Source organism: Enhydra lutris, unplaced genomic scaffold (assembly GCF_002288905.1).
Source record: "Enhydra lutris kenyoni isolate GAN:26980312 unplaced genomic scaffold, ASM228890v2 scaffoldscaffold41, whole genome shotgun sequence".
Taxonomy (NCBI): Eukaryota; Metazoa; Chordata; class Mammalia; order Carnivora; family Mustelidae; genus Enhydra; species Enhydra lutris.
Window position 1 is genome coordinate 13,977,692 of NW_019154125.1, and position 5,356 is coordinate 13,983,047.

Sequence of the window (5,356 nt, forward strand, 5' to 3'; positions counted from 1 at the left end):
AAAAGAAAAGAAGAGACTTTCAAGTAGTAGTATAGTTCTTGGGATGATTATTGTCTTGCACCATTTAGAATATCATAATTGTACAAGAGGATATAGGCAGGTGAAAATTCTACCAGTAAAATACAGCCAGCTGGATTTTTGAACTAATCTACAGGCAGCTCCCATTTGCAGGTCCATTTTGTAGCCCCTTCACATCTGAGTGGAAGGATCCAATGGCACCCCTTACCCCAGAAGCTCTTTCAACTTGGAGTTCCAGAAGAGTAGTAAATTTAGAGAAATCCTATTTTTTTCAGAATTTTCTTAATTTTTATATGAAATGGGTATATACATCTCAGTAAAATAATAGTTTTCTATCTACAACACCTTGAAGAGTGATACCTTACATTTTGCATGACTTACTTTTGTTTTTGAAATTAAGAAAATGGTTTATAAAGCTAGACAGAGGTCTGATTCAATAAATCTATAATTTATTAAACAATACTTCTGAAGCGTAAGGGCCATGCCCAGAATAGTTATTTTCTCCAGGGGTCTCACTGGTAGATTTAGGCACATTAATAATAACGGAAGTATTTTTAATGTACTATAGGTGGCAATGACAGACTATGACCTAAATCCTATAGTTTGTAAGCCAGATGAGTAGACAGATAGTCAACACCAAACCCGGAAAGCAGTTACTTAGGTTCAGTTGTTATTTACCTCATGCTCCATGGCTGCAAATGCAGACAGAAACTGACTATGAAGTTGTTAAAGTGAGTATGAAAATGATCATCAGAAACAAGAAGTAAAACACTGACGGCTAATGAGCTACCAATAATTAAAACATTGTGGAGCAAAGGCCCATAAAAAGAGAGATTCTAGAATTGTTGAAGGAGAGAACCATGGGCAAGGATCTCCACCTCTGCACTGAAGCATCTCGTAAGTCTTAAACTCCACCCCAGACGGTCCGACAGGTGAAAAATGATCCAGCAAGAGCTTTCCACTGGCAGCTAGTAAGTGTGTTCCATAAAACATTTTGAGGAATCAAGGCAGAACATTTATAGGCACAATGTGACTTTTTAAAAGACTTCCTGCTCCCCCCCCTTTTTTTTCTGTATTCTGGAAAATTAAAAGCTACTCCCTGAGTTGTACATGAAAATGACTTTTATACACACAGCAAAGTTGTCAGATCCATTCAGGATTGTTTTTTATGGGATGTATTTCTTTTTCTCTATGACATAATAAGGCTTAAGACTTCCTTGCTTAGAAATCCTTGAAGCTGTTTTATATCTTTAAAATTTTTAATTGTGGAATTACACCTAACATAAAATCTACTGTCCTATTTTTAAGCATACAATTCAGTAGTGTTAACCCTGTGCACCCATTGTGCAACCCATCTCCAGAATTTTTTTCATCTTGTAAACCTAAAACTCTATCTTCTTGTAAAACTGAACACTAACTCCTTATTTCTACCTCCCTACAGTCCCTGGCAGCACCATTCCACTTTCTGTCTCTATGAATATAACTACTCTAGGTACTTCATTAAAGAGAACCATACAGTATCTGTCTCTTTGTGACATTTATTTCACTTTGCATGTCTTCAAGCTTCAACCATGTCATAGCACACATCAGTACATCATTCCTTCTAAAGTTGAATAATAGTCCAACATATGTATATACTACATTTTGTTTATCAATTTATGTGTCAATGGACCTTGGGCTGCTTCCACCTCTTGAATATTGTGGATAATAATCCTATGAACATGGGTGTGTACAACTAGCTCTTTGGTATTGTACTTTCAGTTCTTTGGGATTTACCCAGAAGTAAAATTGCTGGTAATTTTATTTTTAATTTTTTGGAGGAACCGCCATACTGTTATCCATAATGCTTGCACCATTTTACATTCCCACCAACAGTGTATATGGTTTCCAGTGTCTCCATACCCTCATCAACACTTGTTCTTTTCTGTTTGATTTTTTTATAGTAGTCATCTTAATGGATGTGACATGTTATTGCATTGTGGTTTTGATTTATATTTTCTTAATGATTAGTGATATTGAGCCTCTTGTCATATGCTTGTTGGTTTTGAAACTTTAAAGTTAAATATAGCCAATTGTTACAGGTCAACTATTTTGCCAGTAGATTCCCATTAACCATGCTATTTGTTCAGTGAACATCCTTTCTTTGGAAGCATTTTCAAGAAATAATGGCTTGGAACACACACACACATCTGGAATAAAAAGACATGTCAAAGTTTTGTGCTTTTTAAATATATTTTTAAATTATTTATTTATTTGACACAGAAAGAGAGCACAAGTAGGCAGAGCAGTAGGCAGAGGGGAGAGGGGTTCCATCCCAGGACCCTGGGATCATGACCTGAGCCAAAGGCAGACGCTTCACCAACTGAACCACTGAGACACACCAGTCCTGTGCTTTTAACAAGAAACACCACAATCATCTTAACAAACATCTTTCATAAAAAAATCTGTTACAAATAAGCTAAGCCTAATGGCTGGAAGAGTAGGTAAAATTCTGTTCTCACACCTGGGTTGATGGTTGTATTAGTTTGCTACTGCTGCCATAATGAAGTTCTATGGGGTGGCTTAACCAGTAGAAATTTACTTTCTCGTGGTTCTGGACACTAGATGTCCAAGATCAAATTGTCATCAGGGCTGATTTTTTCCAAGGCTTCTCTCCTTGGCTTGTAGATGGCCCTCTTCTCCCTGAATCTTCATCTGATCTTCCTTGTGTGTATGTTGTGTCCTTATCTCTTCTTATAAAGGCACCAGTCATATTGTGTTAAGGCCCACCCTAATGACCTCAATACCTTAACTATCCTTTTAAAGTCCTATCTCCAAATACAGTTCTGAGGTACACATGGATAGGATTTCAACATATGAATTTTGGGGAGACATAACTAGCTGTAGCAGATGAAGAGAAGATAACACACTTCTGGTTGGAGTCCAGCTGAGAGACCAAACTCCAAATCCAGCTGGGAGGAAAGCCGTGGGGCAAACCCTGTTATGGAAAACTAATACCCTACTCAAAAGGTTAAAGATGGCCTTCATAACATTGTGTGGGGTTGTGAATAAAGAGTCCCGAGGGTCAAGAAAAACAGAAAAACAGAATCTGTCTTCTTGGAACTGCAAAAAGGATGACCCTAGAGAGAAGGAGTCACTCTCTTTGTATTCCTATGGTGGTGTTTTTTCCAATGACTTATACCAATTAACAACAAAAGATTGGCTTCTAACCTGTTGTGGGCTGCCCTTCATGGTGTTGTCTCTTCCTCAGCCTTGCATCCTACTCGTTTTGTTCTTTTTCTGTGTGGTTTACTTGGGTTACTACCTTAGAAGAGATGCATTTTCTTTTGGGGGGATACATTAATATTTGTATTGTGGGTTAAACTGTCCATCAGGCAAAAACATGAATGCAACCCATTACCTAAGTAACAGAATCTTTCATGCATCATGGAATCCATTTCAGTCTTATTAACATAAAAGACCTCCATGGATTAGCTTTCTGAGCAGGTAATACCTGTTGGAAGTTGAATTTATTTAAATAAATATGTATCTTCTACATAAATATTAGTAATAAATTTAACCAAAGAGGTGAAAGATCTCAACACTGAATATTATAAGACATTGATGAAAGAAACTGAAGCCACAAACAAATGGAAATATAGTCCAGTCTCACAAACTGGAAGAATTAATAATGTTAAAATGTCCCTACTACCTAGAGCAATCTACAGATTCACTGTAATCCGTATCAGAATTCCCCAATGGCATCTTTTACAATCCTACTATTTGCGTGGAACCATGAAAGACCCCTAATAACCAAAAGTAATCTTAAGAAAGCCAGCAGCATCACACCTTCTAACTTCAAGCTATCCTACACAGCTACAGCAATTAAAACAGTATGGTATTGCCATAAAAACAGACACAAAGATTAATGGAACAGAATAGAGCACCCAGAAGTAAACCCATGCATATATGGTTAATTAGTTTTTGACAAAGGAGTCAAAGATGCGCAGTGGGGAAAGAACAGTTTCTTTAATAAATGGTGTTGGGAAAACTGGACAGTCACATGCAAAAGAATGAAACTGGACCACTATTTTACACCATACACAAAAATCAACCCAAAATGGATTAAAAAGACTTGAATGTAAGACCTGAAACCATAAAGCTCCTAGAAGAAGACACAGGGTAAACTCCTTGATATTGGGCTTGGCAATAATTTTTGGGTTTGACACCAAAAGCAAAGATAACAAAAACAAAAATAAGCAAGAGGGACTACATCAAACTAAAAAGCTTCTGTACAGCAAAGGAGACCATCCACAAAATAAAAAGCAACCTGTGGAACAAGAAAAAATATTGGAAATCACATATCCAATAAGGAGTTACTATACAAAATATATAAAGAACACATATAGCTCAGTAACAAAAAAAACAATTTAACTCAATTAAAAAATTAAAAAAGGACTTGATTAAACATTTTTCTGAAGACGACACACAAATGGCCAACAGATACATGAAAAGATACTCAACATCACTAATCCTTAGGGAATGGCAATCAAAACCACGGTGAGATATCACCTCACACCTGTTAGAATGATTATTATAAAAAAGACAAAAGGTAAGTGCTGGTGAAGATGCAGATAAAAGGAAACCTTTTGCACTGTTGGGAGGAATGTAAATTGTTGCAGCAGCCACTTTCAAAAACTTTATGGAGATTCCTCAAAAAATTAAAAATTGAACTACATTATGATCCCACGATCTCAATTCTCGTTACATATCCAAAGGAAATGAAAGTAAGATATTGAAGAGATATGTGCACTCTCATGTTTATTGCAGCCTTATTCACAATAACCAAGATATGGAAACAACCTAAGTGTCTGTCAGTGAATCAAAAGATTGAATTATATATCTATATATAGTATGGAATATTATATATAATATATAAATTATATAATTTTAATTATAAATATATATCATTATATTGTTACATAATATATATTTAATTACATAAATTAAATATCATATACATAGTATGGAATATTATATAAAATATGGTATATTATTCACCCATGAGAAAAAGGAAATCCTGCTCTTTACAACAGCATAGATAGACTTTGAGGGCATTATGCTAAGTGAAATGAGTCAGACAGAGAGACAACTACTTCATGGAATCACTTATACGTGGAATCTAGAGAAGAATTTGAAGTCACAGAAATAGCAGAAAAATGGCTCCAGTGGTAGAGGCTAGGAAATGAGGGAAATAGGGAAAAGCTGGTAAAAGGGTACAAATTTCCAGCTGTAAGATGAATAAATTCTGGGGATCTAATGTCAAACAAGGTGACTATGGTTGATAACATTGTATTGT